At 36.7% G+C, this 24,409-nt stretch overlaps 1 long non-coding RNA gene across 2 annotated transcripts in view; it reads left to right on the top strand.

Annotated features, from left to right (window-relative positions):
- The window catches only part of LOC123332811, a 131,228-nt gene that overhangs the window by 98,712 nt on the left and 8,107 nt on the right, over nucleotides 1-24,409 (top strand). Inside the window, exons 4-5 of one of the 2 annotated variants that reach the window (XR_006549866.1) lie at nucleotides 50-123; nucleotides 1,472-3,007. The exons of the other annotated variant lie outside the window; for it this stretch is intronic. This is a non-coding gene — a long non-coding RNA (uncharacterized LOC123332811). Of the gene's footprint in view, nucleotides 1-49; nucleotides 124-1,471; nucleotides 3,008-24,409 lie in introns of those variants that run through there. 2 annotated transcript variants of the gene reach the window in all.

Consider the following 24,409-nt stretch of genomic DNA (forward strand, 5'->3'; position numbering starts at 1 on the left):
TAAAGTATTTGACCTTGTTGACAAAACCATTTTATGTATCTGTCTAAAGGTTGGATTTCCAGTAGCCACATCTGTTTTCGACTCCCTGTGATGAGGAATGTTTAACACCATGGTGGGATTGAGGTAATCTCTTTCCCTGTCTTGAAAATTGAGATGTGACCAAGAAACAATGAATGGATCCTGTGTATGTTGAGAAGTCTAACTTAACTCAGGAACGTGGGGCATTCATATTTTCCCATGTGTACTTCAAAGCAGGGAGAGCCAATTTTCATAGAGGAATGTACATAAGGGAAGTTGAGAGGATTCCATCAAAGTTCTTGATATCTTTTCTGTCCTGAGAGGACTGTCTGAATTCCTTCTTTTCCCCTCAGCTGAAGCTAGCTTGAGTAACTGCCAATTATTTGCAGTTAAGAGTCTTGAATAATAGTAATACATAAGTAAATACAGGTAGATTGGTGGGCTGCCGTCTATGGGGTCACACAGAGTCGGACACGACTGAAGCGACTTAGCAGCAGCAGCAGCTTCTTTATACTCCCAGAAATCAAAATCAACAATTTTGCACAAAAAAACAACCAGATGGAAACATTGTATTCTAATAGTATGACACACGTAAAAACAGAGTAATTGAGAGCTGACAGTTCCCTTGGATGACACACTGGCTCATGCAACAGGCAAGGAAACAAACATAGAAACAAGACATGTCAAAAAACTCAAGTTTCTAAGCAGCGCAAATCGATAGCAACTTCAGTGGGAGTAACTTGGGATAAGTTGGATCGACACAAACATTTACATAGAAGAAAACATAGTCATGCAGTGTTATTATAATCATTATTTATGAAAACATGTGTCACTGCAAATCATCGTCTCTGGAGGGATAATTTATAACCAAAGTTATTTTAGTTGCTTTGTACCACCCTCTTTTATAATTGTTTTATTAGGAAGATATTAAATAAAAACAAAATCTCTGAAAACACGGCTCTTCATTTCTTTAAATAAAAAATTATTCATTTGGCTAAAATATAAACATCCAAGACTTTAAAAGTGTACTCATGTTTGTTTGTTTTTACTATGGAGACTGCTCATTCTTAAGAGAAAGGAAAATGCTGTGTATTGTCATCACAACTAATGAAGGGAAGAAATTTATAGGACATTAGAAACTACTCTTGAATTTTTCTCACTTCTTGTCATAAAGTTACACTACCATGGTATATTTCAAAGATTATTTTTGTTAAATGTCTGGACAAATAGGATTTAATTTCTCCTAAAAATGAAGATAGACTTTAAAAAATTAATCTATACTTGATAATTCCAACATATATTTATTCGGTTTTTCCATCCCTTCTAGAAATAGTGATTTTAATATTTTTAGCATAAAATAGCAAAGAAATAAAGCATTAATTCTTTACATAAATAACAGTTGCTTTTCACTCCTATTATTTACTGAACAATGAATATCATTTCTATTTTTTAGGTTGAAAATGGAGATGCAAATCCACCATGGAACTTGTCCACATTTCTTATAGCCAGGCTTTTTGGGAGGACACTAAGCCCACATTACCTGCAGAGCAGCCTAGATAACAGAGCCTTTCAGAGAGACAGGCACACAGACCTTAGAAAGGCAAAGTATACTCAGCACCAGATTCCAGGGGCAGTAAAGGTGTCCTGTTAGGCAGATGAAACAGAGGCAGGGAACCTGAATTGTGTAGTTTTAACCTAAAAGACTAGATCACTTTATGGTTGTGTCTGGAACAGGAACTAAGCAACATATACAGGAACCAAAGCAGAACTTTAGTGTCAGAGACCAAAATGAATAGGCACTGATGGACTTCGACTTCATGGAGTTGGAAAGTAGACACAGTAAACTGCTCTCAGTCCTGGAAAAGAAGGAAATTGCTGAAGTTTTTTTCAACCTTGCTGGTTGTACATCCCAGTGATTCAGGGTGTTGGGATGTTAACTGATTTTACAGATGGAGCACAGGGAAAGCAAAGGATTAATCTAGAGCTGTTAGGTGAGATATCAATACCTGAATCCTATAATTGTAATCAATTTGCTTAGTGTTGAGGGGTTTCTTCTGCTGAAAATGTTCTAGCTTAATTCTCTTATTTCTCCTTCCTACACTCATCAGTACAGCCAGACTTGTCTATTTGATACCCTACTTCTTTCCTTTTGCCTATACAATTTCATATCTTTGGATATTCCTTTCATCTCATCTTTCCCTGTGTCAGTTCTATCTTCAAGTCCCAACTCAGGTTTTATTTTATGCTAATCCTCCAGAGTTGGAAAAAAATTAGTTCATAATTCCTTTAAAATATTATTGTAAAATATATCACATCAGATATGAAAGTACAAAACAATTAACTTTAAAGAATCATCTATGTAACCACTACCCAAGTGAAGAAACAAGACCCTTTTAACATCTCTTTAAAAGTCCTTTAAATGATTCACCTCCATGGTGATGTCCTCTTTGTTCTTCTTTGGAGGTAATCTCTGTCTTGCCTTTGTACTAATCATGCCCTTTTGTTTAAAAAACTTATTTTATTTTATTTGAACTTATACTGCCTATGCACAGTGCTTTAAGTAATGTTGTTTAACTTGATATAATTGGATCTTACTATGCATATTTTGTTCTTCTTTTGGTCAGCATTTATGTTTCATCTGTTTTTATTGCTTGTGGCTAAAGTTCAATTACATTTTTTATAGGAGTCCCTTGTCTAAATATTATATAATTTATTTATTCTTTGTACTATTCATCAACACGTGGGCTGTTCCTAGTTTAGGGCTGTTATGAACATTCTTATGTAAGTATCCTGGTGCATGTGTTCTTAAATCATTTAAATTATTTAACTTTATGAACGAATATTTATCCTATAATTTAAAATATCATAAAAATTTCAGTTGTTATATAGTATTCTAGCTTGTGTTCTTAGCACAATGTATAGAATTGTTACTCTGTTTTAGGCATCTTGGTATCTGTTGTAGATAACACTCTAATGAATACTCTATGAATATTGCTGTTGTTCAGTCACTCATTCACGTCCAGCTCTTTGCGACCCTGTGAACTGCAGCATACCTGGTCCCTGTCCTTCACTATCTCCTGGATTTTACTCAAACTCATGTCCTTTGAGTCAGTGACGCCATCCAACCATCTCATCCTCTATCACCTCCTTCTCCTCCTGCTCTCAGTCTTTCCCAGCATCAGGGTCTTTTCCAATGAATCAGGACTATAGCCCACCAGGCTCCTCTGTCCCTAGAATTCTGTAAGCAAGGATACTGGACTGGGTACTCATTCCCTTCTCTCAGGAATCTTTCTGACTCAGGGATTGAACCTGAGTCTCCTGAACTGCAGGCAGATTCTTTACCATCTGAATCATCAGGGAAGCCCACTCTAGGAATATATTTTCTCCCTATATGAGGTTACTTCTATAGCAAACATCTACTTATTGGAATTGTCAGGTCAAAGGGTATGAATATTTAAAGATTCTTGATTTAATAAAGACAAATGACTTGCCAAGGTTGTAACACACATTTATATTGACGGCTTGTTTTTGGTAAGGAATTGTTTTTGGAAGAGACCAAATATGCTAATTGGTTTTAGGATCAATTGATCTTCATATTGTAACCATCGAGCCATGTATTCTTTCTTACATAAGTTAGGAAAAAGGAAACCTGTTCTTCTTCTTGATTACTAGGAACTAATTCTCTATCTCCGACTGAAAATTTGGCACATTGTCGTCCTTATTTTGTCACAGTCAACTTTTTGATGGAAGGTAAGAATATTAGACTGATTAGAAGTAGTAGCCATTTAATACCTCAATCAACTGGGTGAGGAAGAAGTACTCTAGAATAAGATGTGATAATTGTCTATTAAACAATTAAATATCCTTTACTCTGGTAACATCTCCGGACCATAATTTTTGCAAGAGATTGGTACATACACATAAACACACAAGATGTACATAAAGAGGACAAATGCTTGAAAATTAATGTTAAGGTGGAGCCTTTTCTTGTCCATTTTGCCACCTGATTACATCTTTCCCAAATCAATTTGCCAGTTGGTGTATGTGTGTGCTCAGTCGTGTTGTCAGACTTTTTGTGATCCCATGGACTGTAGCCTGCCAGGCTCCTCTGTCCATAGAATTTTCTAGACAAGAATACTGAAGTGGGTTGCCATTTCCTATTCCTATTCCTATGCCTATTCCTAGTCCAGGGATCTTCCTTACCCAAAGACTGAACCCGCATCTCTCAAGTCTTCTGCATTTACATCATGAAATATTTGCCACTCTTCTCAGGTTGACTGACGGTACGTCTTGTTTACTTCCCTCAGTGATAGGAACCAGTGGTCAGAAACATGGGAAAATACAAGATGATAAACTGAACTGCCTGTTCTCCAAGCTTAAACGATTGCAAGTATCAGGAGTTTGTGCCATTGTGATATTTGTGGAAAGGAGCAATGAGACAATGATTATAAAATAAGGGCCATGTCCTCTGCTAATAAGACAAACTGGTTGAGTTCAGCAGTTCTGCCTTTAAGTGTTCTGTAGGATCCAAACAGCAAGAATCCATTTATCTTACATTTGTGCCTCACAGTAAAAACATGCCTTACTTTCTGTATCAATCTGTAACTCTTTTGGTTGTTATGGCAAAGAGACAATAGTATAGATATATCAACAATGTTTAGCAATATTAGGTTTGATTCACCTTGTTAAAAACTGAAAATGTGGTTTTTGTATATTTTGACCGTAACAGCATGCATGTGACCTTCTTAAACTCATAAATTAATGTTAAAAACACAGGCTCCCCAGTTTTAGATTTAGTCTTCTTAAAAGGAATTCTTTCTTACAAATGAGACTCAGTATTAATCTGCACGTCTTCATGTCTCAGGTAAATGGCATGGTTCTTTTTTGTGAAAAATATAGCTCACTTATTGACATAGGGGCCTTCTGGAGTTCTTAAAGGTAAAGGGTTCATAAGGCTGCAGACAGGGTTTCTAGGTTGTTGTAAAATCAGGAGCCATTATCTTGACACTAATCTTATCCCAGTAGAAGCTATGAATTTGTTTCATTTTTTCCTCTCTTCTTCTGCAAGAAACACCTAGATTCTTTCTGACTTTTAATAGTTTTCTTCCAGAAATTAAAGCTTACCTAAGGACACAAATCAGAGGAATTGCAGGTGCAGAAAGGATATTACATAGATTTAAAGTCACTTGGTGGATGAAAAACCCGTAAGAGTCACATGTTGAATATGGATTACCTCTTTGATTACTCAAGTAACTCTCTTTAATGTGTGTCTGTGGGCTCAGTTACTCAGTTGTGTCTGACTCTTTGTGACCCCATGGACTATAGCCCACTAGGCTCCTCTGTCCATGGGGTTCTCCAGGCAAGAATACTGGAGTGGGTTGCCATTTCCTACTCCAGGGAGTCTTCCTAACCCCAGGATTGAACCTGTGTCTCTTGCATCTCCTGCATTGGCAAGCTGATTCTTTACCACTGTGCTACCTGGGAAGACCCACTCTTTTTAATATTGCCCCTAACCTGTTAGCAGTGGTATTTTTGGCTAAAGATTGCATGAATGCTCTCTCTTCATTATATAAGCCAATCTGAAAATTATATGGACAATAAGATTCTAAAATTGTTTTACTGTTTTATTATAATTTCTCCATTTCAAATCTTTGATGCTTATGAATCCTCGCTAAGCTATAAGACTTTTCATAATCTTGTCCCAGTCAAACTCTGTAACCTTACTTTGCATCATTTGTACCTCATTATATTCAAAAGCAGAGGCATTACTTTGCTAACAAAGGTTCGTCTAGTCAAGGCTATGGTTTTTCCTGTGGCCATGTATGGATATGAGAGTTGGATTGTGAAGAAGGCTGAGCGCCGAAGAATTGATGCTTTTGGACTGTGGTGTTGGAGAAGACCCCTGAGAGTCCCTTGGACTGCAAGGAGATCTAACCAGTTCATTCTGAAGGAGATCAGCCCTGGGATTTCTTTGGAAGGAATGACGCTAAAGCTAAAACTCCAGTACTTGGGCCACCTCATGCGAAGAGTTGACTCATTGGAAAAGACCCTGATGCTGGGAGGGATTGCAGGCAGGAGGAGAAGAGGATGACAGAGGATGAGATGGCTGGATGGCATCACTGACTTGATGGACGTGAGTCTGCGTGAACTCTGGGAGTTGGTGATGGACAGGGAGGCCTGGTGTGCTGCAATTCATGGGGTTGCAAAGAGTCGGACACGACTGAGTGACTGAACTGAACTGAACTGATGAGACCTAAACATATTGAATGCCTCTCATTTCACTAAATTTGACATTATCCTGCTTAATGTCATTCTTACTAGCCCTATCACCCATTCCTAATCAGACAAGAGTTAATTGCCTTATTCCCCATTTGTAATCATGTGACAATCATTTCAGGGATAGTTTCCCACCTAGATGGTATCCCTAATATCCTTAACCATATTATGTTACCATACAGTTCTTGTGTTTGCTGTTCATATAGCTCTTCATATGGTATTATTGTCACAATATACTTGTCTTCTATCCTTTTCTGCTGTTGCTCAAATATTATGTTAATTTTAAGAGTGGCATTTCAGAGCAGGTATTGAAAATTATTAAATAAGTAAGAAAGTAAATAAATAAAGTGAACAGCCAAAATATAATAAAAAGTACATCTCTAACCTCATAATTCAAGGTGTAGCTTTAGACAGTTTGAAAGTAAAGAACCAACACATTTGTTTCCCTGTTTTTAATTATGTAAATGCTAAAATCCAATAGCTAAATAATATTAATTTGATGTGATCTATCTATATAGCTTTGCTGTAAACATGGGCTGATTCTTTCAAATGTTAAAATGAAAAGGAATAGTCTTGTTTAGGGAGAGTAAAATGAATCATATGTATACTCTTTGAGGGAAACACTAAATCTACTCCTTCCATTCCGGTGAATCAGATTAAGCATAATGTATTCAAGGCCAGAAGTCAGCCAATGAGCTTAAATTTTATTACCATTATGTCATAATGTGCATAAAGGAGGTTTTTACATCTTTTTATGAAGGAACACAGGAGGAGACTGGAGTGCAGAATCCAAATTCTGTGATTATTTCCATACCTATACTTAAAACAGATATGAATACAAACATAGATGTTCTGGCATTCATATCATCAAAATACGGAGATATTGCTGTCTTGGAGGCAATTATACTCCTTTTCTTTGATTTAAACTTTCAGTGAAATTTGTTCATTGAAAGTGTTTTGGCAGGGGAATCAAGATGGAGAGGTCGAAAAACCCTGATCTCACTATCTCCCATGGGTACACTCAAGGATAGTTATCTATGAGAAAGACCTGAAAACTAACAGGAAATATTTTCTGCAGCTAAAGATATACAGAAGGAACCACAGGGCAATGGATAGGAGGGATGGAGATGTCATACACTTAGGATCCACACCTCCCATTTAGTGACTCACAAACAGTAAGACTGTCACAAACACAGAAATCCTCCCTGAAGAGTGAGGGATCTGAAGCCCACAAGGAGCTCTCAAGCATAGGGCTCTGCACCAGGAAGACAAGCCCTCAGAGAGTTTGTCTGTGAAAATCAGAAGAGCTTACATTCAGGAGAGCCAGAGGGCTGTCAGAGACTCCACTCTGAAAGGATGCATGAAATCTCATCTTCTCTGAGTCTTGCAACTACAGATGTAGTAGTTGGAGAAATGCTTGAGTCAGAACCACTTGCTGATCTTGGAGAGGTCCTCAGAGAGGCACGAGGCTGCTAGAACTCACCTGGGAAATGGAGTCACTGGCAGCAGTTATTTTTGAGATCTTGTTCTTTCACCCTGGGACCAGTGCTGGGAAGCACCATTTCAGAATCCTTTGTCTAGCCTGTGGGTTCCAGGGGCTTACCTCACCCTCCAGCAGGCTTGCAGTAGACACGAAGGGCTGAGCCACACAGCCAGCCATGTGGGTAAAATGCTCCATCTACCAACAGGTCTGCAGCTGTCGTGAACCACTAGCTGCAGAGCCAGCCTCTCGGGTAGACTGCCCTGCCCACCACTGGATCTACCCCAGGTGTGTACTGCCTGGAATTAAAACCAGCAATGCCAGGTTTCCTGCTCCACCTACCAGCAAACCCATAACAACCACACAAGTTAGGTCCTCCCAGGCTGCTGAGCCAGGGGCCTGCTCGCCTATAGATACCTAGTTATTGGCTTTGCCACAATAGAAAGGCATGTACAGCTCACTCTGGAGATACCCCTGGAACATCTAGCTCTGATGGCCAGAGGGGAGCATGCTCATGGATCCTGTACCTAGTAGGATATTCCATAAAGCCACTTCTCCAAGATCAAAACACATAGTGGACCTGCTCAGTACACAGAAATAAAACGGGAAATTAGGCAAATTGAGAATACAGAGAAATATGTTCCAAACAAAGAAATAAGACAAAACACCAGAAAAAGAACTAAATGAACTAGAGATAAGCAGTCTGCCCTATAAAGAGTTTGAGGTAAGGATGTTCACTGAACTTAGGAGAAGTTGGACGAACACAGTAAGAATTTTAACAAAGTTAAAAAATATAATCAATCAGAGCTGAAGGATACAATAACTATAAATGAAAATATACAGTAGAATGTTTCAACAGAAGATGTTGTAGAAGAATGAATTAGTGATCTGGAAGACAGAGTAGTGGAATCACCCAAGATAACAGAAAAAATAATTTTAAAAACTGAGAGTAGGTTGAGACCTCTGGGACCATGTCAAGTGTACTAACATTGACTTTATAGGGGTCAAGAAAGAGAAAAATGGGCAGAAAACTTTTTTGAAGAAATAATAGTTTAATAATTTCCTAACCTGGGAAGGAAACAGACATCCAGATCAAGGAAACAGATATCCAGATCTAGGAAGCACAGAGAATCCCAAACAAGCTGAACTCAAAGAAGTCTACATCAAAACATCTACATCTACATTACACTGAGAAAGTTAAAAAAAAAAAAAAGTATTAAGAGATAATCTCTTAAACAGCAAGAGAAAAGCAACTAGTTAACATACAGAAGAATTTCCATAAGGCTATCAGCTGACTTTTCAGTGGAAATTTTTCATACCAGAGAGAGTGGCACAATATATTCACTGTGCTAAGAAAACTTGCCTTCCACGAAGCCCCGCAATGGAAACTCTGCAATTAGGGTGCGAGATTGCTAAATGTAAAAAGCTAGCTTATACTGTGAGGGCAGGTTAGGCATACAGTAAACCTTCCTTTAAGACACAGATTGTTGAGAATCGGCTTCATCTCTAAAGATGGCTAGCTTTAAGAAAGGCTATAACCCCAAATTTCTTATTTGCAAAACAGATTAATTCAGGGATAGTACTTCTGTTTTTCAGAATACTGACATCGCAGAATACACTTCCTCTGCATATAGTTACTTAAAAATCCATCTCTTTTTAACATCTGAACTATGAGTCAGTTTTATTTGCCTTGTTGCAGTAACCCACTAATGGGGAAGGTGAATCATATAAAATTCATAATGTATGAATAATCATGCAGCTAGTAGGATGGATAATTGAAGAGGATATGCTGCTGTTTTAGATGACAATAATGAACTTGATACACAGATGCTGGATCTGTGTCAGTGAGGAAGACTTCCAGCTAGCGGTACAGGCAGTGTTAGAATAGTATTATATCTTGGATGACAGCACAGTGTTATTGTAATGGACAGAGAGGGCTTTCATGCTAAAGTGAACAGATCCCCCTTTCTGGCTCTGTTGCCTACTGGCTATATGACCTTGATTATATATCGATATAGTTTCCCTTGCCCCATAATTTCCTCATCTGTAAAATGAGACAATGACATTTAAGTTGTAAACACATGCCACAAAATAAATAAAATAAATATATCTCATGTGGTTTCTAATAGTAATTAGTGTATACTAATGGTAGCATTTTAAAATTATTATTCATATTTTATTTATATATGATGGGAGTATAAAACGGATCCATATCATATAGAGAAAGTATAGAAAAATGGGATAACAACAATGTGTATTGTAACAAGTCTGTAGTTACTGACTATATGTCAACTAAATGTCCTCCGAATTTTATGTGTGTGTGATAGATGTATTTCATTCTGTGTATCTACAACCTGTTTTTTTTTAAAGCTGTGTTTCTTTTCAGAGATAAACCATTTGTAATTATTCATTCACTTTTTTTTAATATTAATGCCAAATCTTATTTTAAGGAAAGGTTAGTGAGAAAAAAAAATTACAGCATTCAATTTTTTTTAATCCTTAGCCATTTGTGGAATGGCTGTTTTGTGGGAGAAATGTTTGCTGCCCACTGTTGCTATCAGATCAGATCAGATCAGATCAGTTGCTCAGTCGTGTCCGACTCTTTGCAACCCCATGAATCGCAGCATGCCAGGCCTCCCTGTCCATCACCAACTCCCGGAGTTCACGCAGACTCACGCTCATCGAGTCAGTGATGCCATCCAGCCATCTCATCCTCTGTCGTCCCCTTCTCCTCCTGCCCCCAATCCCTCCCAGCATCAGGGTCTTTTCCAATGAATCAGCTCTTCGCATGAGGTGGCCAAAGTACTGGAGTTTCAGCTTTAGCATCATTCCTCCCTAAGAAATCCCAGGGCTGATCTTCAGAATGGACTGGTTGGATCTCCTTGCAGTCCAAGGGACTCTCAAGAGTCTTCTCCAACACCACAGTTCAAAAGCATCAATTCTTCGGCGCTCAGCCTTCTTCACAGTCCAACTCTCACATCCGTACATGACCACGGGAAAAACCATAGCCTTGACTAGACGAACCTTTGTTGGCAGAGTAATATCTCGGCTTTTGAATATGCTATCTAGGTTGATCATAACTTTCCTTCCAAGGAGTAAGCGTCTTTTAATTTCATGGCTGCAGTCACCATCTGTAGTGATTTTGGAGCCCAGAAAAAGAAAGTCTGACACTGTTTCCACTCTTTCCCCATCTATGTCCCATGAAGTGATGGGACCGGATGCCATGATCGTCGTTTTCTGAACGTTGAGCTTTAAGCTAACTTTTTCACTCTCCACTTTCACTTTCATCAAGAGGCTTTTGAGTTCCTCTTCACTTTCTGCCATAAGGGTGGTGTCATCTGCATATCTGAGGTGATTGATATTTCTCCCGGCAATCTTGATTCCAGCTTGTGTTTCTTCAGTCCAGCGTTTCTCATGATGTACTCTGCATAGAAGTTAAATAAACAGGGTGCCTGTTGCTATAGTAAATCCAAAACTAGCTTGAGAAATCCATACTTACATTATCTCAGTAACATTTAGTTTTCTTTTTTAAAAAGAGCAACATTTCTTTCTAATAAATGGCATTTTATCTTCAAGTTCATTATTGACAGGTCCATTGTGTTAGGGTACAATTTTTGTCTGTGCTGGCTTAAAATATAAACATGCATCATGAAGAAGTAAACCTTTTTTACAAAAATTTGCACATTTACTTGAATATAAATTTCACTCTTTTTTATTGAGGCATAATTGACATGCAACATTATATTAGTTTTAGTTATACAATATAATGGATCACAGCTTTGAGGTTGAGATACAATAGCTGTGTAATCAGGCCTTGCTTACAAATGATACCCCTTAGAAGGAGTGGAGAGAAAGGTAAATACTTGTATTTTTATTATTGTGATTTCTGCCACATTTTTATAGCACTTACCATGCTTTATCATTGTTCTTATGTGACTGTGAAATATTCAACATCAAATTAAGCCTTTCCCTTCTTAGTTTAACCTCCAGCACAGCACCCACCTCAGTTAGAGCACAGTTTGCTGAATGAATGATCTCTTGAAAGATTAGATCTGTTTTCATAAAACTGTTTCTCATCTTCCCAGTTCTCTTGCTTTTCTTCTAAAAGTGTGAGTGTTAACCTGGAATAGATTAGTTGTATATTTTTTGCTTTGTCAGAAATCTTAAAATAGGGTAATATTTTCTTTCATAAAATCACACAGAGATCAACTTCCTACCGTTTCCTTTATTTGTATGTAAACATATTTTTTCTCTTTACAATTTTAAGAAACTCCAGTAAACTCTTGGGATTAAAAGGAGGTTCTCAGTTCTCTTGTGATAATTTGACTGACTAAAATGGCAGTTAATTTGTACGTTAAGGAGAAGAAAGAAAGTAAGCCACACAGCTGAAAATAGGCATTCAGTGCGGTTTTGGAGAAGGAAATGGCAACCCACTCCAGTGTTCTTGCCTAGAAAATCCCAGGGATGGGGGAGCCTGGTGGGCTGCCGTCTCTGGGGTCGCACAGAGTCGGACACGACTGAAATGACTTAGCAGCAGTAGCAGCAGCAGCGGTTTCAATGAAAGCCACTTTAACTCAGAGTTTAATTTTGAAATCAAGCAGAGCCACATGTGAATACGTAGAAATCAAAATGGTAACTGTGCCCGTCTAAGAAGTAAACAGCATTATTATTGCAAAATTATATTATACCAATTCAAATTATAAACTTGTTTTTTAAACTAACCAAACAACAACAAAAGGCTTTCTGGAAAATTTCTTGTAAGCGGTATAATTTTATGTTATAATTCTCTACTATGTGTTTGGTCCGAGAAGGCAATGGCACCCCACTCCAGTACTCTTGCCTGGAAAATCCCATGGATGGAGGAGCCTGGTGGGCTACAGTCCATGGGGTCGCGAAGAGTCGGACACGACAGAGCGACTTCACTTTCACTTTTCACTTTCATGCATTGGAGGGGGAAATGGCAACCCACTCCAGTGTTCTTGCCTGGAGAATCCCAGGGATGGAGGAGCCTGGTGGGCTGCTGTCTATGGGGTCGCACAGAGTCAAACACGAATGAAGTGACTTAGCAGCAGCAGCATGTGTTTGGCACTAACTTAAATAATTCAATCATTCTTAGTGAGGACGGAAAAACAATTCTTAGTGATAATAGCTTTTGACTACTGTTTTAAAATTTTTTTCATGGCTAGAGATCAGATATTCTTTTGTGACCATTTCACGGCATGAAATCAAAATATATAAACGTTACATTTCAATAATAACTTGGTTCTTAGAATTTTGGAATTATCAATGAATCTTGCTTTATAGAACATTTCATTTGAAATAATTTCAAATGAATCATAAATGAACATCACAAGCACCAAACAATAGTAAGTTATTGATAAAAGCTTTCCAGTCAAGCTATTTTCTGTAATTATATTCTTTTTACTCTTTGCTGCAATTGTTTTTTTCTGAATCTGTTTATCTTTTTTCTAAATTTCAGAGCTGTAACTTTTAAATACTTTTTTTTTTATCATTTTAATTCCTGATTTTTATCCCAATGTTTGAAATTTAAAATGTTTTCTTCTCTAGCTCTCTTATGGTAATTTTTAAAACTAACACTATAATGCACATGGGATTAATTTGGCTTATGTTGTAAGTTGTAGCTCTAAAACAAATTTTTGTCTTCAAAGTCCTAACATTTTATCTCAGTGTTACTGATTAAATAAGCTGTTTTTCTATTATTTTCAGATGCTTCTTTTGTAAATATTAAATCTTTATGTACAATTTTTCTATTTCCTTCTGGAAGGTTGGTTTTTTTTTTTTGGTACCAGCAACACACTGTTTTCATTATTATAGGTCCAAAAAAGTTGATTGTCTGGTAGAAAATTTCTTCCTTGCTGAATACATTCTCTCATGTTTTTACCCATTCTTCCCTACTTGATTTAGATATTATTCTTTTTTTTTTTTTAACTTCTGCAGCTGTGTGTATCACCTGCTTATATAGTTCCATAAACACAAATAAACTAGAAAAAATTGCACATTTATAATATCTTTCCATTCTTTCAACTTTTATATTATCTTTCTGGAAAGTTCACCATTTCTTCAGTAGGGCAAATAATTTCTCATTAAAATTATTGTTAATTATTTTATATATTCTTATTGTCAATTATATCTCCTGGTACATTTCTCAAATGACTCTGGTATATAACAAAATCATATATTTTTGAAATTATTGGCTTATTCATTTAATTTATTTATTAATTAAAATTTTATTTGGTACTTTTGGCTTTGCTAATCACAATATTATATAACTTCCTCATTGTTTATTTCTTTGATGACTTTTACATCTGTTTTCACATTTTTTCCCAGTTTTATTGAAATATAACTGACATAAAACACTGTTTAACATGTATAGCTTGACATCCTAATGTCATGAAATGATTATCACAGTTAAGTTTAGTGTATATCTATTATCTCATATAGATACAAAGTTAAGGAAATAAAAAAATTTTTTTTCATATAGTGAGAACTTGTAGGATTTACCATCTGTTTTAATAGCCTTCTGGAGAAGTAAATGGCAACCCACTCCAGTATTCTTCCCTGGAGAGTCCCATGGACAGAGGAGCCTCGCGGGCTACTACAGTCCATGGGGTTGGACAGAGTCAGACATGACTGAGCAGCCAACACTTAACATCCTTCATATATAACATACAGCAGTTTTAATTATATTTATCATATTGTGTATTATATCCCTGGTACTTACTTATCATATAACTGAAAGTTTGTGACTTTTGACTTCCCTCATCTGATTCCCCCTCACCATCTCCACTGGCCCTGGTACCACAAATTTGACCGACCTCTTTTTCTGTGAGTTTGATTTTGAAATAGAATTGACCTACAACTCTACGTCAGTTCCTATTACAAAGCACTGTAAATTTTTATTTCTATACATTTCAAAATGTTACTGTGTGTCACCACACAAAGATATAATTACTGACTGTATTGTCCACACTGTACATTTCATAGACATGACTCATTTATTTTGCAACTTGAAAGTTTGTACCTCTTAATTTCCTACACCTATTTTTCCCCTCCCTCTACTCCCTTTCCCTCTGGCAATCACCTATTTGATCTCTGTATCTAGAATGCTGTTTCTGTTTAGTTATGTTTGTTCATTTGTTTGTTTGTTTTTGGATTCCCTGTATAAGTAAAATCACACAGTATTTGTCTTTTTCTCACTTATCTCACTTATTTCATAATGCCCTCTAGGTCTGTCCATGTTGTCACAAATGGTAAGATTTCATTTTTTTAATGGCTAATTTTCCATGGTATGAATATGTGACATCTTCTTTATCCATTCATTTATTGATTGATGAATAGAACTTGGGTTGCTTCCTTATTTTGGCTATCGTAAACAATGCTGCAATGAACATAGGATGCATCTATCTTTTCTAATTAATTTTTTTGTTTTCTTTGATTAAATACCCAGGATTTAGAATTGCTCACCATATGATAATTCTGTTTTTATTTGAGGAAATTCCATATTATTTTCTGTAGTGAGTGCGCAAATTTACCTTTCCAAAAGTAGTGCAGGAAGGTGCCTTTTTCTCCACATCCTTGTCAACAATTGTAATTTGTCATCTTTTTGATAACAGTCATTCTGACAAATACGACGTGATATCTTATTGTGGTTTTAATTTGCATTTCCCGGATGCTTAGTAATGTTGAGTGTTTTTTTTTTTTTTTTTTTTTGGTATGCCTAGTGGCCATCTGCATGTCTTCTTTGGGAAAATTTCTCTTTGGATCCTCTTCCATTTTTATTTTTTTTTAATTTTTTATTTTTTAGGATTTTTAAAACCTTTTAATTGAAGTCTTCATACACAAATACATATATAGGCATTTACATTTTAAGCTCTCAATTGAAGTATAGATGAAAGAGGATACATTAATTTTCACAAGCTAAAAATACATAATAGTGTTTTTTTTTGATGTTGAGTTGTATGCATTTTTTGTGTATTTTGGATATTAACCCTTTATCAGATATATAGTTTGCAAATACCTTATCTCATCAGGTGGTGACCGCTTGATTTTGCTAATAGTTTTCTTTGATGTATAAAAGCTTTTTAGTTTTATATAGTCCTATTTGTTTATTTTTGCTTTTGTTTCCCTTGCCTGGTGAAATATAGCCAAAATTTTTTACCAAGACAGATGTTAAAGAACTTACTTCCTATGTTTTCTTCAAGAAGTTTTATGGTTTCAGGTCTTAAATTTAAGCCTTTAATCCATTTTGAATTTTGAATGTATTTTAAATTTAAATTTAATATTTATAAAATTTCCCATTGTTTCTTTCTTTGATGTCTTTTATTTCTCTTCTCATATTTTTTAGCCATCTATTAAAGACAATGCCATCTATTAAAGACATTCAGAAAACTAAGATTATGGCATCTGGTCACATCACTTCATGTCAAATAAATGGGGAAACAGAGGAAATGGTGACAGACTATTTTTGTGGGCTCCAAAATCACTGCAGATGGTGACTGCAGCCATGAAATTAAAAGATGCTTACTCCTTGGAAGAAAAGTTATGACCAACTTAAACAGCATATTAAAAAACAGAGACATTACTTTGCCAACAAAAGTCCATCTAGTCAAAGCTATGGTTTTTCCAGTAGTCATGTATCGATGTGCTGCTGCTGCTGCTAAGTCACTCCAGTTCAGTTCATTTCAGTTCAGTCGCTCAGTCGTGTCTGACTCTTTGTGACCCCATGAATCGCAGCACGCCAGGCCTCCCTGTCCATCACCAACTCCCGGAGTTCACTAAAACTCACATCCATTGAGTAGGTGATGCCATCCAGCCATCTCCTCATCTGTCATCCCCTTTTTCTCCTGCCCCCATCCCTCCTACCATCAGATTCTTTTCCAATGAGTCAACTCTTCACATGAAGTGGCCAAAGTACTGGAGTTTCAGCTTTAGCATCATTCCTTCCAAAGAACACACAGCGCTCAGCTTTCTTCACAGTCCAACTTTCACATCCATACATGGCCACAGGAAAAACCATAGCCTTGACTAGACGGACCTTTGTTGGCAAAGTAATGTCTCTGCTTTTGAATATGCTATCTAGGTTGGTCATAACTTTCCTTCCAAGGAGTAAGTGTCTTTTAATTTCATGGCAGCAATCACCATCTGCAGTGATTTCGGAGCCCAAAAATATAATGTCTGACACTGTTTCCACTGTTTCCCCATCTATTTGCCATGAAGTGATGGGACCAGATGCCATGATCTTCGTTTTCTGAATGTTGAGCTTTAAGCCAACTTTTTCACTCTCCTATTTCACTTTCATCAAGAGGCTTTTGAGTTCCTCTTCACTTTCTGCCATAAGAGTGGTGTCATCTGCAGTTGTGTCCAACTCTGTGCCACCCCATACATGGCAGCCCACCAGCTCTTCTGTCCCTGGGTGTGAGAGTAGAACTATAAAGAAAGCTGAGTGCTGAAGAATTCAGGCTTTTGCACTGTGGTGTTGGAGAAGATTCTTGAGAATCCCTTGGACGTCAAGGAGATCCATCGTAAAGGAAAGCAGTCCTGAATATTCATTGGAAGGACTGATGTTGAAGCTGAAACTCCAATACTTTGGCCACCTGATGCAAAGAACTGACTCATTGGAAAAGACCCTGATACTGGAAAAGATTGAAGGCAGGAGGAGAAAGGGACAACAGAGGATGAGATGGTTGGATGACATCACTGACTCAGTGGGCATGAATTTGAATAAACTCCAGGAGTTGGTGATGGACAGGGAGGCCTGGCATGCTGCAGTTCATGGGGTCACAAAGAGTCGGACACAACTGAGTGACTGAACTGAAAGACAATTTAAATAATGGTAATATGTTGATGGTATGAATAATTTTTCTGCTGATTTTAATGACTGAAATTTTATTTGATAGTGTTTACAAATAAACTCAACTAAGTTTCTTCTAGAAATATCTGTTTAATATATACAAAGAATGAATATTATGAAATATGTAACATTAAGGCAGTAAGGAGCTAAAGCTCAGGAGTCTACCATTGAATTACTTACACATATATATATTCACATACACACATACTTACATCATATTATAGAAAATTCTTAAGTTCCAAAGCTCACACTACAGTCAGCAAATACTGCAGGTTTGCAGTAAAGTTGACTGCACCTCAAGAAGATATTCAAATATAAATGGATTTGGGTAGATAGAGAACAGGCAGAAAGGAATTCTTGAGCATGGGGAAGGAAGAGCAAAGGCATGGATACAGTATTCTCAAGGTATACTCAGAATAGTCAGACCCATTCACGGTGAGAATAGTGGGCATGGCCTATCCATGGTTCATTTATGTAGCTTGTCTCACTCATGAGCCACACTTTTGCTGTTCTCTAGAACTGCCCACTGTTTTGAATTGTGGATGAGAGTTTACTCCTTTTCCCTGTTTGAAACCTAACCTCTTTACCTGATGCCCTTTGGCAAGATTAAACACTTTTCTAGCTTTGTATCTGGATTTACTCTCTAACGTGGTCTTTTTGTGATTATCTCCCTGGTCTTTTGACTTTGGTTGTTAAGCATGATTTGCGGCTTTGCAACTGTGTATTATTGGCTTCAATACTGACTTTGATTATGAAGAAAATCTTCATTATTTGATTTTTCCCTTAGATCTTTGTGACGATTCTAGTCATTTTACTCCTCCCATTGGGAAGGAAGAGTACTCTTATTTTGCAGACTAACATGGGCAGATAAAATTGCAGGTGTCAATACTAAGGTAAGGGAATTATTTGCAACAGAAAGCTCTCAAAGGGAATATGTTACAGTATATAACTATAGAATAACTATGACTAAAGGGAAGTTATACATAAAAATGTTTTATAGTTACTTCTTCAAAAAGAATTTAATTATAACGTGACATACCATAGACTTTCATTCTTAGGAACACAAGCCTCTGCGAAAATATGGAAGTTATTTGCATTACTAAAAGAAAGAATGTATCACAGTATTTATTTAAAAGTTAATTGTTTAACTTAAAATTAAATAGTTCCCCATTACCAAATAACAGTGATCCCAGTAACTAGTAATTCAGATTTCCCTGAAGAACTCTTAAGATACAATCTTATGATGAAAACTATATATTGTTTATTTTCTGTTCTTCATTCCTGAGCAAAATTTTGACATTGATATTTGAAGGCCTTCATAGTCTGTGAGCTCATACGTATTTCTCATCAAATGTAAGGATCTCAAATTAAAAACAAAAACAAAAACATTTCCTGGTGATATTTTCATTTATCCAAAAAGCATTTTAAACAACTAAATTTGTCTAATTTTGCAAATTTATCAAGAGTCTCAGGGTTTTAACATTTCTTAATTAGTCATCGTAGAACATACTACATGAAATTTTAACCATTTTCATAGATCTGCCCATCTTTTAGAATTCAGGCATTCTTGCATTGTGCCTGTTATTAATTCAAGAGCAAGCCTCTAATAGTCAATCTGATAACTTTTCATCCCAACTACTGTCATATATTTAAGCCTTCAGTTCAGTTCAGTCGCTCAGTCGTGTCTGACTTTTTGCGACCTCATGAATTGCAGCACACCAGGCCTCCCTGTCCATCCCCAACTCCCAGAGTTCACTCAAACTCAGGTCCATCGAGTCGGTGATGCCATCCAGCCATCTCATCCTCTGTCGTCCCCTTCTCCTCCTGCCCCCAATCCCTCTCAACATCAGAGTCTTTTCCAATGAGTCAGTTCTTCACGTGAGGTGGCCAAAGTATTGGAATTTCAGCTTTAGCATCATTCCTTCCAAAGAAATCCCAGGACTGATCTCCTTTAGAATGGACTGGTTGGATCTCCTTGCAGTCCAAGGGACTCTCAAGAGTCTTGTCCAACACCACAGTTCAAAAGCATCAATTCTTCGGTGCTCAGCTTTCTTCACAGTCCGACTCTCACATCTGTACATGACCACTGGAAAAACCATAACCTTGACTAGACAGACTTTGTTGGCAAAGTAATGTCTCTGCTTTTGAATATGCTATCTAGGTTGGTCATAACTTTCCTTCCAAGGAGTAAGTGTCTTTTAATTTCATGGCTGCAATCACCATCTGTAGTGATTTTGGAGCCCCCCAAAATAAAGTCTGACACTGTTTCCACTTTTTCCCCATCTATTTCCCATGAAGTGATGGGACCAGATGCCATGATCTTTGTTTTCTGAATGTTGAGCTTTAAGTCAACTTTTGAACTCTCCTCTTTCACTTTCATCAAGAGGCTTTTGAGTTCCTCTTCACTTTCTGCCATAAGGGTGGTGTCATCTGCATATCTGAGGTTATTGATGTTTCTCCCAGAAATCTTGATTCCAGCTTGTGCTTCTTCTAGCCCAGCATTTCTCATGATGTACTCTGCATATAAGTTAAATAAGCAGGGTGACAATATATAGCCTTGACGTACTCCTTTTCCTGTTTGGAACCAGTCTGTTGTTCCATGTCCAGTTCTAACTGTTGCTTCCTGACCTGCATATAGGTTTCTCAAGAGGCAGGTCAGGTGGTCTGGTATTCCCATCTCTTTCAGAATTTTCCACAGTTTATTGTGATCCACACAATCAAAGGCTTTTGCATAGTCATTTAAGCCTAGATCCACATTAAAGATCCAGATATTTAAGCTAGGGAAAATCCACAAGAATTTTAATGTTCCAAAGTTCTATAGGTAGTAAACATTTGGAAGAAGATACAGTTATGATAGGGTTTCAAAAAATAAATCACTGAACTCCTAATGAATTAAATGTACTCTATGACAAGTGGTACTTGTGACTATAAATGATATCACTGGCTATCATTTTGTCATTTATTGTTTTCCCACTGATTGATAGGATGAACCTAGTAGGAAAAGTGGGTCTGATACAGTTATATGTTAAATTTTGTTCATATTTACATTGGCTTTGTTTTTCATTTTATAATAAATCTACTAAAATAATAATGAGTTTTCTGTTACTGTATGTGTATGGGAGCTAAAACAAAAAAGTTAAATATAGATATTCCTTTTCCATTTTTTTAAACATAGTTCCACATGAAATTTGAAACAGCAAATTAGCAGTGTTTCAGAAAATATTAAGGTCTAAAGAATTCTCTATGTAGGTGATTGGTTTCCAAAAGGTTAATTTGAAAAAAACTAGAATCTGAATTCAGCATTTTCTTGTCAGTCTGAAAACTTGACTATTGCTCTAAAGCACGTACTGTAAAAACAAAAGCTTGTTTGGCTTAAAAAAAAGACTTATTAGCAGTATTATCGTGACCCTGAGGGCAAAAGAAAAACAACTGTGTTCAGTTTGTCTAATTCAGTGCTGGCATTGAGTGTTAACAGTCCTAAAATGCAAGTTGTACTTTTAATGCCTTTTCTTGCAAGAGTTTTACAATTGCCATAGGAAATAAGAATGTGAGAAGCTCAAAATATTCCGAGTTCAGGAATGGTTTATATAAACAGCTCAAAGTCAGCAAAAGGGTTTCCAGAAACTCTTGTCAGATTTCTGCTTACAACTTATTGGACAAAGTTTTGTCCCACGACCATAGCTAGCTCCAGGACAGCTATTTAACTTCTGTTGGGAAGAGGGAGTTTATCAACACAGAATTTATTTGTGAATAATATTGTATCATACAGCAGTATATGTATCTATACTATATGCCCCACAATGGGCCATCCTTAATTTCTTCCTTCTTCAATTTAAACAGATTCTTTTAGTTAAGTAGTTATTATAATTATAGTAACATAATTTATCAAGCATTTCTTGGTACTCAGTCATAGTTCAAGCACTTTCCAAACAATTCTGGGGAAGGCTGTATTAAGCCCATTTTACAGATGAGAAAACTGAGGCACAAAGAAATAAAGTTAGTTATTTCAAAGCTAATATATCTAGTAATTGGTAGAAGGAAATACTTGGAAACCAGTGTCTTTATACTTTTGTCCCACCCCTTAATTGTAGGTTAATGAGTATGCTATTTCATTTCTTCAATGTCTTTCTTTTCCCTCTTTGTATTATGTTATTAATATTTTAAGTAGAATTCATTGCTTTTGTTTGTTTTGCCTAAAAAAAAACTTAAGCCATTTATTCTTTGCAGCAAGAACATTTTCTAAAGATCAGATTTAAGATCAGATCATTTTCTAAATCATAATTCAGAAAGAATTGTCCACATTGTCTGTCATATGTTACAAGCTGCCCAAGAATGCTTCATTTAGCATATCTGCAAAATGATAGATTATTCTCCATGCCCTCTAACAGCCCTTCAAGATCCATCATATAATCTCTGATTTTTAAAAATATCAGATCTTTGAGGGTCCAGCAGAGTATGTGACCTCAGTTCATTTTTTATGAGGGACATAATTGTCAGATGGTTTGAGAGATGCATCCCTAGTAAGTTTGCAAAGAATCATCAATAAAAAAAAGACAAAAATAATGCTTTGAGGTGAGGGCCAAGTGACAAGGAACTGGAATGCATCAGTTATAAAGGAGTACGAGGTCTTCTGACTTCTCACATATATCCCTTTCCATAGGAGGGAAAAAAATGCAGAGTTAATAGCTAAAATGGTATTTGATTTATAGGTGGATTTGGCTGATATAAAAATAATTATAAATCACTCTGAGAATAATCTAAAAACATCAAGAATGCAACATATCCCTATTGGTACATGATCCCTTATTAGTAAAGAATGAAATAATGCAGGCTCTGATAATTCTTTCTCCCACGTTGGACAAACAGGCAGGATATTAATGACTTGAAAGAATGCCAATGTGAGGCAATGTTTGAAATTTAACTAGCGCTCATAAATACAGGTAGATGTCATATGATCCTAACACTGGCTCTGGTTTGCTTTGACCAGGCCTTCGATGAAGCATGCTATACAATAATTCAGAGTAACAGGTGAGAAGCTTTGAAAGAGTGCTGTTTAACATTTATGGGAATGCTCTACTAAACATTTAAACAATGGTAACTCTGGTTACATAGAAACAGTTTGAGATGTACCAGTCAACAAAATCCAAGCAGAAACTGTATCCTGTGCAAGGAATTAAAACCCTGTGCAAATCAATTCTAATTCCTTCTCTCTTCTTCCTTCATACCACTATTATATTTCCATACTTACTCTGAGATATCCTTCTTCTTTGCAAAACTGCATTTAAGTCTTCCAGACTTAAACAGATAATGGACTGTAATAAATGATAATGGATAAAGCATGATAATGGACTGTAATAAAAATGTTAGCTATAAATATAACTGTATGCAGACAAGTCTTATTTTGGTACATCTCAGGCCAAGAAAAGATATTTTGAGTTAAGCGTAATATTTTTTTTGCTATACTCTGCATGCTGTAAGTTTGGGAGTCTGTAATGCTTAAATTAGAATCTTCGATCTGACCATTATTATTTGGATGAACTTGAGTAATTTATTTAAAGATTTATTCGGGTTGAAAATAGCATGGGTTTGCTATTGTACCCATGGTCATTAGACAACTCTCAGCAGAAAAACATTCTCGATTCCATGAGATGCAGTTTCTGGTATTTAGTATCTGGTAGTAATCATGAAGATAGGTATTCTCATTCTCTTTTATTTTTATTCTGATTCTGTTTAATAAATCCATCCCCTTAGAACCAGTAACAAATGGATGCTATATTAGCAAGAAGCCTATTGACAAACTCTGCTGCTGCTGCTGCTGCTGCTAAGTCGTTTCAGTCGTGTCCGACTCTGTGCGACCCCAGAGACAACAGCCCACCAGGCTCCCCCGTCCCTGGGATTCTCCAGGCAAGAACACTGGAGTGGGTTGCCATTTCCTTCTCCAAACTCTAAGCCACCAATTTATTAGCATTATCTTAAGTTTTATTGAAAAATTGTCCGATTAAACACAATTTAAAGGTGGAAAGATTTATGCAGAAATAGTTGAATTATACTATGTCTCTCTCAGTAATGAGAAAACAAATAATAAATCAGCATCCCTAAGATATGCTTTTGATATTTACCAAGGACATATTTTACAGATTTTGCATTAAATCAGCAATACCACTTTCCATTTTAGACCATACTTCTTAGTCACCAACTATGAAAGTGAAAGTGGAGAGTGAAAAAGTTGGCTTAAAGCTCAACATTCAGAAAACGAAGATCATGGCATCCGGTCCCACCACTTCATGGGAAATAGATGGGGAAACAGTAGAAACAGTGTCAGACTTTATTTTTCTGGGCTTCAAAATCACTACAGATGGTGACTGCAGCCATGAAATTAAAAAACGCTTACTCCTTGGAAGGAAAGTTATGACCAACCTAGATAGCATATTCAAAAGCAGAGACATTACTTTGCCAACAAAGGTTCATCTAGTCAAGGATATGGTTTTTCCAGTAGTCATGTATGGATGCAAGAGTTGGACTGTGAAGAAGGCTGAGTGCCGAAGAATTGATACTTTTGAACTGTGGTGTTGGAGAAGACTCTTGAGAGTCCCTTGGACTACAAGGAGATCTAACCAGTTCATTCTGAAGGAGATTAGGCCTGGGATTTCTTTGGAAGGAATGATGCTAAAGCTGAAACTCCAGTACTTTGGCCACCTCATGCGAAGAGTTGACTCATTGGAAAAGACTCTGATGCTGGGAGGGATTGGGGGCAGGAGGAGAAG

Source organism: Bubalus bubalis, chromosome 3 (genome assembly GCF_019923935.1).
Source record: "Bubalus bubalis isolate 160015118507 breed Murrah chromosome 3, NDDB_SH_1, whole genome shotgun sequence".
NCBI lineage: Eukaryota > Metazoa > Chordata > Mammalia > Artiodactyla > Bovidae > Bubalus > Bubalus bubalis.